The sequence below is a fragment of the Rhodnius prolixus genome, unplaced genomic scaffold (assembly GCF_049639745.1).
Source record: "Rhodnius prolixus isolate KJV_2025 unplaced genomic scaffold, Rpr scaffold_7, whole genome shotgun sequence".
In the NCBI taxonomy this organism is placed as follows: domain Eukaryota; kingdom Metazoa; phylum Arthropoda; class Insecta; order Hemiptera; family Reduviidae; genus Rhodnius; species Rhodnius prolixus.
The window spans coordinates 28463899-28477272 of record NW_027411582.1 but is presented as its reverse complement, the minus strand read 5'-3'; the positions used below and the strand labels follow the sequence as shown (position 1 = coordinate 28477272).

At 33.9% G+C, this 13374-nt stretch overlaps 1 protein-coding gene and 1 long non-coding RNA gene across 9 annotated transcripts in view; one reads left to right on the top strand and one right to left on the bottom strand.

Moving 5' to 3' along the window:
- LOC141447300 (uncharacterized) overlaps nt 1-13374 on the top strand; it is a 45677-nt gene that overhangs the window by 17875 nt on the left and 14428 nt on the right. For 5 of the 8 annotated variants that reach the window (XR_012454255.1, XR_012454256.1, XR_012454254.1 and 2 more), the window contains 3 exons: nt 7781-7883; nt 9761-9971; nt 10784-10947. The gene's annotated coding sequence lies outside the window, so the exon portion shown is untranslated. Of the gene's footprint in view, nt 1-3413; nt 3822-7498; nt 7570-7780; nt 7884-9760; nt 9972-10783; nt 10948-13374 lie in introns of those variants that run through there. The other 3 variants (XR_012454259.1, XR_012454257.1, XR_012454258.1) reach the window with 3 other exon arrangements.
- LOC141446559 (uncharacterized) lies at nt 6202-7470 on the bottom strand. Its single transcript, XR_012453790.1, has 2 exons — nt 7318-7470; nt 6202-7225 (listed from the first exon to the last, which is right to left on the bottom strand). It is a non-coding gene; the product is annotated as an uncharacterized lncRNA (long non-coding RNA).

Sequence of the window (13374 nt, the reverse complement as noted above, 5' to 3'; positions counted from 1 at the left end):
ATATGGGCACAAGTGACGCTGAACGTTCTGGACGCCCTGTTGAGGTTACTACTCCAGAAATCATTGATAAAATCCATGATATGGTGATGGATGACAGAAGAGTGAAGGTGCGTGAGATTGCTAGTGCTGTGGGCATCTCGAATGAACGGGTACATAATATTTTGCATCAACATTTGGACATGACAAAGCTATCCGCAAGATGGGTGCCGCGATTGCTCACGCTTGACCAAAAACGAAATCGTGTGAAGTGTTGCAAGGACGGTTTGCAGCTGTTCCAGAAGAATCCGCAGGACTTTAAGCGTCGTTTCGTCACTGTGGATGAAACATGGATACATCACTACACTCCTGAGACCAAAGAACAATCTAAACAATGGGTTACCAAGGGGGAATCTGCGCCAAAAAAGGCGAAGACCGTTCCTTCGGCCGGAAAGATTATGGCGACTGTCTTTTGGGATTCGCAAGGAATAATCCTCATCGACTATCGGGAAAAGGGTAAAACTGTTACAGGTGCATATTATTCATCGTTATTGGACCGTTTGAAAACCGAGCTGCAAGAAAAACGCCCACGATTGGCCCACAAAAAAGTCCTTTTCCATCACGACAACGCACCAGCTCACACCTCAGCAGTTGTGGTCGCAAAATTAATGGAAATAGGGTTCCAACTCGTTTCACAACCCCCCTATTCTCCAGACTTGGCTCCCTCGGACAACTATTTGTTTCCCAATATGAAGAAATGGCTGGCGGGAAAAAGATTTTATTGAAACGAGGAGGTGATTGCAGAAACGAATGGCTATTTTTCAGACTTGGACAAATCCTATTATTCGGAAGGGATCAACATACTAGAGCAGCGTTGGACGAAGTGTATAAGCCTAAAAGGAGACTATGTTGAAAAATAAAAAAGGTTTACCCCAAAAAATTAAGTAGTTTTTATTTTTGCACGGACTTTTCAAACGACCCTCGTACAATTAGAGAAAGTTAAAATTAAAAAAGAGAGACTGAAGAAGGATCATTAGGTCCTATTCGTTTCTTATGTGTACGAAAGCTTGATTAAAATTAAGAAATAAAATGACGTAGAGATTGTGATAGACTGAACAGGCTTGTTTTCTTTCAAATAACATACAATTGGGTAACAGTCTACCCAAAGTAGAAGAAATCATATTTATTTTAAAAGAACGCTAACACTCTTCATTAAAATTACCTAAGCAGCAATTTAATTAGCCAATTAGTTATAAAGAAAACATTTTGATTGGTCACTCATATAATGTCCTTATAATTACTTCTGTATTCCGTGGTTAATTTAATACAAATAATTAAAAACTTCTAATAAACATTTCTTCTACAGCTATTTAAAAAAGAATACATTACAGTTTCATGTACTTCCTGTATTTGTAAAAGATTACTTCCATCTTCTACAACATTTACAAATACAGTCATTAAAGTTAATGGTTACTAATTTAGACATGTTCAAGATTCTTTTTACACACTAAATAGTCTGTCCATAACAAGACTGAAGAAAGCAAATAAACCGTTTTAATAGCTTTGCGCTCGTTTTAAAAGTAATAAATACAATTTTTATTGCTTGTGTTTACCTAAGTAGAAATAGAAGCACAATTTTTATAATTATTTTAAATGTAAATGGAAGCAGAAACTTCGTTTTAATAGCATTAGAATATTTATCTATGGTAAACAAAAAAAAAAGTAAATAACTTTAGGATCACGATTAAAAGCACGCACACAATTAAATTGAAAACATAAATTATTTGTTCTTGTCAAAATAATCTTAAAACTTTTGGCAAATAGACCTGCGCATCCTAGAATACTCATTAGAAATCAGACTTTAAAGACTATTGGTTGAGATCTTTTTTTTTTGTAAGATAAATATTGACTTCGTGACGCTTTTTAGTTTTGATTGTTTGAGGAAAATACGTCTTTTGAAATTACCTTGTTTATTACCAAAACAGAATTCAATGGTTGTTGACACCTCACTGAAGTTCGTTGGTTGTAAGTTTTTTTTTTAATCGATTTTAACTCTTTTTTTATTCGGGGATAGTGTTTTTACAAAACAAAAGATAAGAATAAGATAATTCAAAATTAGAATAGTAAATTTCATTGCTTCTAAAAATCTCAAAAATAAAATCAAAAGAAAGTAATAATAATTCTAAGAAAAGATTTAAAAATACTCCTTTATAAACTAAAACCGTTTATATAAGTTCTTCTATTAACTGGAGAGAAGTCAATATTTGTTCACGCTAGATTAAGTAAGTAAAACTACCAGAAGGGACATTTGTATTAGTGAATGTGCAGTCAATTGATATTCTATTGAACAGCTTGAAGGGCCTGCATCAACCAAAAGGAACACCTGCGCCCAAACTAGAAATAGTAAGAATGGGTCCAAATCTACAAACCGACTCCACAATACATTTATCTGCTACAATTATTTCTAACAATTATGATTTGGGTTTTTTTTTTTTGTAATCAGTTAATACTGCGTGAAATGTACTTCAAATTATTCGCTTATATTATTTTGAAAATAATATTTCTTAGTAAAATATTTTCAGCTCATAAAAGGCTAGGAAGTTGGTTCACAAAAGAGAAAGAAATTTTGTTATACCAATATACTTCTTACAATAAAATGAATATAACTGGACTTAGGCTTCCAAGAGAATAATTTCATTTTTTCTTCTTTATTTGCACTACATTCAAATAGTAAATGCATAAAATGACAAAAGCACATAGTGGTAACTCTAAAATTATGATGCACCAGTCACCACACTCTTATCAAGAAAGAACACTTTGCTACTGATGGATAATCCATCAAGAAATTTTTTATTTTAGTTATCCTAAGTAGTAACATATTTCCATTTGGGGTAAAATGACGGCAATTAAAGAAGAATTTTATTGTAAAAATGTCTTTATGATGAACAAATAACTTAAGTTTTGGAAAGATTTACTCATTAAAATGATCAGTCTTTATGAGAAAGTAGAGCACAGAACATCTGCTATCACAAGAATTATCATAAGTTTCAGAGGCAATTGCGTTCAAAAGGGGAAGAATAGTCCGTATTGAATAAAGGAAAAACCGCGTATAATTCGGAACGAAACCACTCTTTCTTGCCTAGAGTATGAAGATCCTATTCTGAGGAAGTTCAGACGAACTAGAAGTGAATATCAACAGTATTCAAAACTAAGTTATCTTCACTTACAAATGACTTTAGGGAGAGTTTTTCCCCTTCAATTTTTATTGGTGACAAGTTTTTCTAAATTAAATAAGCGTTTTGGGGGCAGAGAAAAGCATATTCTTACTTAGCTGCACTCTACAAGAATTAGCTCCACAGAACTTATAATTTAATTTTGGCAATTTTCCTTGTCATTGTGTGTTCACATTTTTTTTTTTCATCAATATATTTTGGTCACTTCTAGACTCAGTAATGTTTTGTTCTTGATTCATACTAACCTATGTACATAATCTTAACAGCATTAATTGCGAGGTAGGTAGGTTATAGTAACCTTTATCAGTTGTCCGCTAGAACTCTGATTTCCACTTTATTTCTTGGATCCGTACAATTTCATTTCTTTTTATCAGTTGTTTGTAATTAATCTATTGACAGTTTATAATCCCGGGCACGGAACCTATTCTGTTCTTTTCATATTTCAATTTCTGGCGAGTTATAACCAGTGGTCAAACTTAATGATGAAGCTTATCTTTCTAATTTTGGGAAGTTTCACACATTCTAGTTTTCTGTAATTTCCATACAAGGAAATTCAGCGTGCTGTACGCATCAATGTCCAAGAGTTGCTAGTAAATTGGAAAACCAGGAATCGTAAGTGGTTAATTCATTTTCTTTTGATTCTTCAGTTTGCTTTTCTTTCTATATTTCCTTAAAAAATCTTATTGATTCAGTAGTTACTGAAGTTACCCAGTTTCCGTTTTCATCTGTATGTTTTTCACCTATGTGGGACTTCAGATAATTCATAGTAACCATTCTTCATCAAATTTTTATTTATCATTTAATGTCAGTCAAATTTTGATATCAGCCTTAAGGGTTACAAATATAAATGGTTGCCTGCAATTATGCCTGCTGCTCGAACGATTTCTCTCTAAGTAATGAGATATTTTAGCCAGGATTCATGTAAATGGATTTGCAGAATCGTTCATTTCTCTATTATTTAATCTATATCATCCAGACTTGTTCATTCCTTCTCTAATATTTTTTGTGGGGGAGGATAATTTCTTCTTGCCACAATTATTCACTAAATTATTTTCATTGAAGTTAATCATTCTACTATACAAAGGTTTGCATTTATTTCTTATCAAAAACATTTTGGTCTTCCAGATATCAAAGTCTGAACCAGATTTCGTGGGTTAAACCAGAACCTAGTCTTCGTGGGTTAACACTAAGGAAACAAAGGTTTCAAATATCAATCTAGCGATACGTACATATTATGATTTTTGTACGAAAGGTTTAACAAAAATGATTCTGTTACTATTGATCTTTTAGATGAACGTACTTTTTCAATTATTAATTTTAATGATTTCATCATCAATTCAAATGTCCCCTCTTTGTTTCTGCTGTTTTCTTTGTAAGCTTTATAAACATGGAAGGTGCCCTCTATCTGTGAAGCTGGCGGTGACCACATTTTCAGGTGTGAGATTTTATTCGCTAAGTTAAGAACTAGTCGCGTGGTGATATTCAAACGCAGTAAAAAATAATTTCGAGGATTCCTGTGATATTTCCTTAAAAAATCTTACTATAAAACCAACTTTTTTTTTGTGTACTGAAGAGATCTCAAAACTTCTATAATTTTGTATGTAAAAATTGTATATATCGGTGTTTTGTTTTTATTTGGAATCTTAGTCATTTGTAATTAATTGCGAGAACAAAGATAATATTTTACTTATTGTGTTTGTGGTCTTGTTTGCCCGTTAACCATGATTTTTATTAAAAACCAACATATTGGTATCCACAGCTACTGTTGGCTTCTAATGCCTCAATTTACCAATATATTGATGGAAACAAACAGCCCTATCTTTTCCAATTTTAAATTTGAGGAATAGCGCAGCCTCTTTCACTTCTCTCATCTCCATGACTGCCACGAGGTAACAGTAACTCTCTTCCACTACTAACAAAGATAATATTGAGGCATTGCTTGCTATGTAGGAACAAGGACATTTGATAGACACTACAGCCCCCAAAGTAATAAACAAAATTGACCAAATCAAAAGAAAAAATAAAATATTGCTGAATGTTCTCATGTTCTCGGAGATCTGTCTTCTTCTTTTTCTTCCTTGGTTGTTTGTATTAAGTCATTCTGTTAATTGCTGGTGAAGCCACTTTTTAACTGGCCAATTAACACTGGCTCAACAGCCGACTTAATGAAACTTCTTATGTACTGCAAGTTAGACCCAACTCATTTGTAAAACAAAGAGTATGCCTGTGCTCTCCGGTCTGTGTAACACGTATCATCTTTATATACATGTAGCAAAATCGACATTATATTTCATTTCTTTTTTTAATTTTGTAGGGTTTTTTATTTTCGCTTTTATGCACACTAATAACATAATTGTTCCTGGGAATTCTTCTCTTTTTGTTAATTTCCATTTCTTTTCAATCTGTGATTCTTATAGCAATCTATAGTTATATCGTTTCATTTTTTTATTTCTCCAATACTAAGTTTTATTTATTTATCTAATAAAAATTAAATATTTTTTAATTACTTTTACTGATCTTTTACAAGTCTGCATTTGACACACCGACAAACTTCGCCATATTTCGTACATCTCTTTTAAAATTTAAAAATCCTAGTGAGAAAAGTTGACTATCCATTTAGAGATCTTGGTTTTCTGGAATTCTCTGCCTCCTTAATTGCTTATATTTAAAATATTTAGGCGAGGGTGGAAATTCTGGCTAGAATAGTGAACCAAATAGGGCTTTATCGATTGTTCTGCCGAACGATTGGGAAATAATGGTCAGTAATGCAGTAGAAAAGCTATCCTATAGTCCTTCACTGAAACTAAATCATTTTTTGGCATTGCCAAATGAATCGGAAGTACAATATGCAGGAGTGGTGTTGGAAATCTCAGATAATTGGCAGGCGAATTCGTGACTGTAGCTTCTAATTGACTAGTAATGTTCCAACATAGCCACAACAGCTATTTTATTGTTCTTAAACCTCTTGACCAATACTGAAGATCATGGGCCATTGAAAGGATAGCTAGTGGTGGGTTTTTAGGTCAAAAGGAGGAGGAAGCAGCATTGCAAGGGTTGTGTTATTCTGAAGAACTAGATAGGCTTAAGTTTGGATGTTAGGAGAAGAAAAGCCATACATTTATTATTTGCCTTGCCCAATTATGTTTATCAAACTTGTAACTGTAATATTAACAGTTATTACTTGAGGAATGACATAGGATTAACCTTCTTGAAATCTAATCTGCTGACTAATTTGTGTATTTTATATTTTAGGAGTTAAAATTAAACTATTAGAGGTTACAAAAGCAACACAGGAACTACTCATCTAAAGTCATTTAAATGATAACCACACAGTTAATTTATCTTCATTTAACATTAAATTAGTTTCTGTTCCATAATTCTTAAAAATAAATTGATTCTTTAACTTATGGAATCATTTTGCAATGTGTGAATTAAAGGTGTGTATTTTAAACAGATAAGAATTGAGATGTTTGTGTATTAGTTAGATGGTTTATTTTTTCAGTAATTTTTTTTTTCGTACACATTAGATTGAGTTGTTAAAACTTTTAGGAAAGATGTACTATGTTCTGGCAGTACTAAAACTAACTTGTACACATTAGTATATTTATGTGTATATATACAAACACCAGTTTGATCTTTTAGTATGAGGTATACAAATGACTTCCAACCTTCAAGCATGTCACGTTGGACAGATGACTTTTAACATATTTATGCAGCCTGTAGCGTGCGCACGCGCACAAACGTGTATTTAACTGGGAGAGAGGCGGGCTTGTGTGTGTTGTAGCTCATTAGCGCAACGTACCGCACAACCTACCTACAAGTCCTGCAGGCTAATATACTTGGTAAAAAATTCCTTTAGGCCGATTTAGTTCCGCCGGTCAGATATCTTCATCTACAGTCCTCCTTCTGCTAAAACGATACGATGATTAGGCAAACTAGACTGATGGATAGCAGTCAATCACTTCTTCCCACCGTCACTTCCTAATACCCCGTACACTCTTCATCCTCTATTCTTCCTAGGAAATGATTTGATAGATTACTTAAAATTCTATAAGTTCGGTAATTGCTATATTTATTATTATTATTTAATTCTCTCTTTAAGCCGTACCTTTTTTCCTCCTCAAGTTAAATTTCCTAATTTATTAATTTAAAATATCCGTTTCGAGGTATCATTCACGCAAAAAGTGGAAAAAAAGTGTATATGGGCGTGTTTGTGCTGGTGTAACCTTCCTACCTAAATGAATATCGATAAATCGCAGAAAGTTCTTTATGTGATATTTTGATTTTAGATGTAATCACTGACAATGACAAGGTTTAGATCGAAACTCGTTAATCGGAAAAATCACTTTAAAAAAAAAAGGTAATTCTTTAAATTGGAGTACTAACTCTTGGTTACACTGCCGGCTGTTGGAGAGTGTTCTCCTCGTTAAAGGCGAATAATGTCCATCACCTGACAGTGAGCTGTAAGGAGCTTCTAGGAACAGAAAATATAAATGCTAGCAGCATATATTATATGTATACAGTAAAATATAGATTGATTATTTTAACCTTTTTTTTTGTTTTTGTTTTAGATTCTGGAAGAGTGATTGTAACATTGGTAAGAATTAAATGTAACACAAATATTTGGAGTTTCAAGAAAATTTGTTGTTGGTAATAGCAGTAAAAGAAGGTCGTGTAAGTGATCGTAGATTATTGTTTCAATAATTTGGAGGAGAAATTATTTAAGTAAATAATTATATCTATCTTGTGATGTTCTTGACTAAAAAATAAAAGCCATTTGTCTTCTACCCACCCTAATTTTCGAACTTAACCATCTAACTCCTTGTACGTTGGACGTTTTTTTAAAATTCTATATAACCAACTTAACCTCCTTCTTCTTCTGAGACTCCTGCTACCGATTCTTACTTTCAAAACCTCATGTAAAGTCATTTAAATGATAACCACACTGTCGATTTAACTTCATTTAACATTAAATTAGTTCCTCTTCCATAATTCTTAAAAATAAATTGATTTTGCTGCCGAGGTTCATCCACACTCTTGCGGAGGCAAGAGCTGGCGCGTACAGACTAGTGAGGAATGGACAATGGAGGCGCATTAGCTCCTCTATTGGGCATATGAAAATTACAGACAAGGTCGACCCTTTGCCAGTATTAGACATGGTTGGGGACAGTGTCTGTCCTAGATACAGTTTCGAGACTCCGTTTCAGGTGATCCTCAGATCGAGGAATGAATGGAGGGTAAACTGGACCGAACAGTGCCAGAAGGGAGTCATGTGGTTTACGGATGGCTCCAAGATGGCCTGTGGGACCGGAGCTGGAGTGTATGGGGCTAAACCTAAGGCACTCATTGAGAGTCCTCTTGGGAGATATGCTACTGTATTTCAGGCCGAGGTCTTTGCCATTAGAGCTTGCGCTGGGGAAAATCTGCGAATGGATCTTAGAAATAGGGAAATTTGCATTTTTTCGGACAGTCAAGCGGCACTGAAGGCTCTTTCTTCCTTCAGAATTACCTCTTCCCTGGTCTGGGAATGTAAAAAGGCCCTAGATCAACTGGCTCGGCACAACAAACTCCGATTGGAATGGGTGCCGGGCCATGTGGGGATCAAGGGGAACGAAATAGCTGATCAGTTGGCCAGGAATGGAGCTAATACTCCCTTCACTGGTCCGGAACCAGTCCTGGGGATCACTAGGGGTGCAGTTCGTGAGGCTCTCAGAGACTGGATCTGGAGAGAACACGAAAAGTACTGGGTGATGCTTCCAGGGGTCAAACACAGCAAGAGGGTTATGTCCTTGTTGTACAAACAAAGAACTAAAGTGACTCTAGGTTTAGGCAGGAATCAGATTACTCTGATTACAGGCCTACTCACGGGGCACGGAAGGTTCAGAAAGCACCTGCACAAGATAGGGCTTATTAGCTCGGAACCTTTGTGCAGATTGTGCCAGGAAGAGGAGGAAACGCCCTCTCACCTGTTGTTCGATTGCGTTGCAATTGAGAGACTGCGCTATGACATCTTTGGAACCTTGAGGCCAAAGGAGATAACAGCGCAGAAGGAACTAGTAGGGAAAGCTCTCGACCTTCTTAGGAGGGGAGGTTTCACCTACTAGGTTTAAGGGGAAGGCACAATAAGCTTCGTGTGGCTGCGGTGCCGTGGGGATAGGGTCCCGCCCCGTCTTTCCAAAATCTAAAAAAATCTAACTGACACATTTTATTGAACAAACAGTTCGCTTTTTAAAGTGACTGATCGTAGTTTTTCTGAAAAGGTAGTTTTTCTCTGTTGACTGCAGAGTTTTTAGAGAATCCTCATATCTGCTGTCTGAAAATGAATACGTCTGATTCTTTATTGATTATGACTCGCTTTTATAAGTGAAAACGTATGCAAAAGAGAAAAGATAAGCGGTCATTTTTGGTTTCCTTGGCAACTTCTCTTTACTGAGAAACTTTCTGTTTCTAGCGGAGGAAGACTTCCTCTGTAGTGGTCACTGTATCATTAATTTCATAATATCCTAAAAAAAAAAATAGTTCGATTTATTTATCTAAACTGTATTATTTAGGACTTAACCGCCCGATCTTACTAGGAAGAAAGTCGAAGAAAGTTCAGTTCTAAGTAGCTGTTGATAAACATATTTGCCTCCTCTAGCCTAGGCTTCTCTCCATCATTCTGATGTGAAACTAACAAAGGATTTGGCGATGCCAGTAAAGGGTTCAAGTCCTATGAGAACTACGCAGGATTCTTAAGTCCACCATTGATAACAATGTATTATGGTAAGAGACAATATTTTAAGTTCCACAGAGCAGCATCCGCGGGGTCATTTTAATTAAAATGTTCACAAAATAAAGTATCTTAAATAAACAAAGTCATATTGAAATACAATAATTGTATTTACCAAACACTAAAGGCATACAATGAAATTAAATTTTTGGATTAAAAGTTATTTGAGGTTAATTATGTGAAAAGATTTAAATGTCAACTCTAATACCATATAATGTACAAAATGTTAATGAAAACAATTGATTTATTCAAACTGATGAATACATATTATTATCGTATGGGTATTTGATTTACACAACTTAATTAATACACTTTGGGTGTGTACATTGTGTATTTCAATTAATTGTAACCATACCTAGGCTGTAATGGATACTTGCTAAAATACATAACACCTACATATCTGTACTTGCCAAGTTTATGTATTTGTATTAACACATACACACGTCGCCTGTGTAAACTATATGCTCTTTGATATTATCCGCTTCTCGGTCGTATTGATTTCTATCATAATATGTGCATGTGGCTGCATATTCGTAGAACTCTCACCCTGGGCTTGTTGGATGGGATATATTTGTATGTTTAATGGTTGAGATATTATTGCTCCTGGATCGAGATGATCATAATAATTAGAATTTGGTTATTGCATCATGTTTGTTTTGTATTAATCGTTCAAACTGGAATCGATTTAGAACTTAATGGCCATCCCCATGACTGGATAAACATACCGGTATTAGTTAAGTGAAATATAGTTTATATGCCTGAGGCATTCAATAGTAAATACTAAACTCTATCTTCTGCGTTCCAGAATGTGGTCTGTTCAGTCTTGGATGTAGCTGGTCATATGTAGGAGCTTGATTTCGTATTTAATATAGCTATAAATTATACATTCATTGCATCATTTTATCTATCTGCTTAATGGGATAAATAAGAGGTGATCTAGTAAAAAAAGTATAAGAAGATAAAAAGTCTGTAAGTATTGGCTACTTAAGGAATTCAGGTAATCAAATTGTAGGTTAGATTAGAATGTTATTTTTAAAGTTCTTGATATGATTGACTAAAAGGTCAAGTCCTAGATTCAATGAGGCGTCCATGCGATTCCGATAATGCTATTGACTACATGTTTTGTTTTGAATTCCATAAAGCAATAAAATTTCTAAGAAAATTTTGTGCAGATTTTAAATATACTTTTTTTTTCGAGAATCGATTGGAAACCATATAAATTTGCGATTAAAATTTAATATTTTCTGTAGAAGTTTTTTAACATAACGTACAATTTAATAATCTTTAAAAGTCTCTTCCAATTCTTGCCTACACTTTTGAGACAAAGAAATTATCACGGAATTCTTAATCTGCCATCAAATTACTCATCCAAAAAGATAACAGCACAAACAATCATCAAATAAACAAGTAATAAGCTATGAATTTATTTTAAAAAATAATCGCTGCATTATTATTATCTGTTAATGATTAATTATTCAAGATTAATGATTTTTTTAAATATATTACGTAAGAAAAAATTAATTAATATATTAATAATAATTAGTAGTGACATTTATTGGTAAAGTATGATGAGCTACGTGCCTCTGCTTGAATTGTGTTTAAACTAGCCAGTGAAGGGCCAAGCGGATATCCCTTACAGGTATAATTATGTTAAACAGACCATTAAAAAGTAAGGAGAGGAAAAAAACTGAAGTCTTTTTTTAAAAAAACGCTCCTAATTTCAGTGACCAGAACTTGCCGTCTTCTACTTAAAAGCAGATCTGCTTTAAAAAAAAAAAAATAAATAAACCAATATGTGTGAAGGAATGTTATTAACGATTTTAATTTATGGACAAGCTTATAATCACTTTCAAAACAAACTAAAAGGAATAAAAAGACTAGTTTACCAAGTACAACCTTGAGAAATGTACACCTAATGATTAGTATAAACACCCATTAGAAAGACCCAGTCAGGTTTTACTGGGTCTTCTAGATGTTCATTGACTAGACTATTCTGAATAACCAAATTGATGTTCTAATATTAGACTTGGGAAATAAGATTTTCCAAATCATTGATATCACTGCCCCCTGCTTATCAAAATTGATGGAATTAAAATTTAGAAAGTACTAAGAACTGGATTTTGAATAGAAGGAGATATTATGAGTTGTGTTGGAGTAAGTTGTTGTTCACATCATGATATCGGTCTAGGATAAACACCTAAGGTCATAGTAGAAACAGTTACGAGAGAGCGGTACCTTGAGAATGATAACCTAAGAGAGGCCCAGTAAGCAGTTCTTCTTGATAACCAAAAGTATACTGTAAAAGTATTCTGCAGAACGAAAATTAGTGTAATTTGGTTATGAAAGGTTGCATCTATGTTTGCCCATCCAATAAAAAAATTTCCTGCTTCAGCGAGAAATACTTTTAATACTTCTAATAATAATAATAATCATCATTTATAGTATAGAAAGGATTAACTCAGTGGTTAACTTAATGGATTCCCACGCCGGGTTTGAGTTCAACTTAGATTTTCTCTTTAACGAGAGTACACCATCTGGAGGCCGACAGTGTTCTAATAAAAAAAGGTCCGGGTGACAATGACCTCATATATTGACGTGCCTTAAATTAAAAATAAAATATAATTTTTATAATTTATAGTAATTGCGTGAAAAATTGTATGCAATAACATTAACATACAAACTCAACAATACATAAAACACATTCACGCTGGGTAATTTTTATGATCCCACTGGAGCTCTGAATAAAGGGCTTCGACTCTTCCTAAACTTGATCAGTAATATTAAATTATAAGTATAAACTAAAAGTGCAATGAAACTAATTAATTTTTATGGCAATAATAGCTGCTTTTTATTAATATGTCATAATACGGTTTTATTTACTTAAGACATAAAACTCTGACAAATTTTGAAAAGAAATAATAAGGAATTATACTTTCAAAATTACTCTGTGAATTCGTACACTAATAAAAGATGTTCCTAGTAGAATTTGTAAATAATTTCAACATAAATCAATGAGAAGCCATAAGTAGAAGATGGTTCAGGTATATTAGAGGAAAAAGGTGTGTTTTAAAAAGGATATGAACTCACCACCTGTTAACTCTCGCGCAGGATAATACTCCAGTCTAGCAACCTTCTCCATATCTCATATATGCAATATGTTTAGTATATAATATTGACTTCTATTATAACCAGATTGGTGTTATATACAATTTAACCAGTACAGAATATACATATATATACAACGAGTTAGCCTGGAGGGGGTAAACAGCCTACCTCTTGTTCGGCTATTTAATTTGACATGTAGAGGATTGGCCTCAGGGTACTGTCCGACCATTTATAGTTAACAAGGCGATGAAGGACTGCCTTTAGATGCTAAATAGTCTCTCCTCGCTGGGT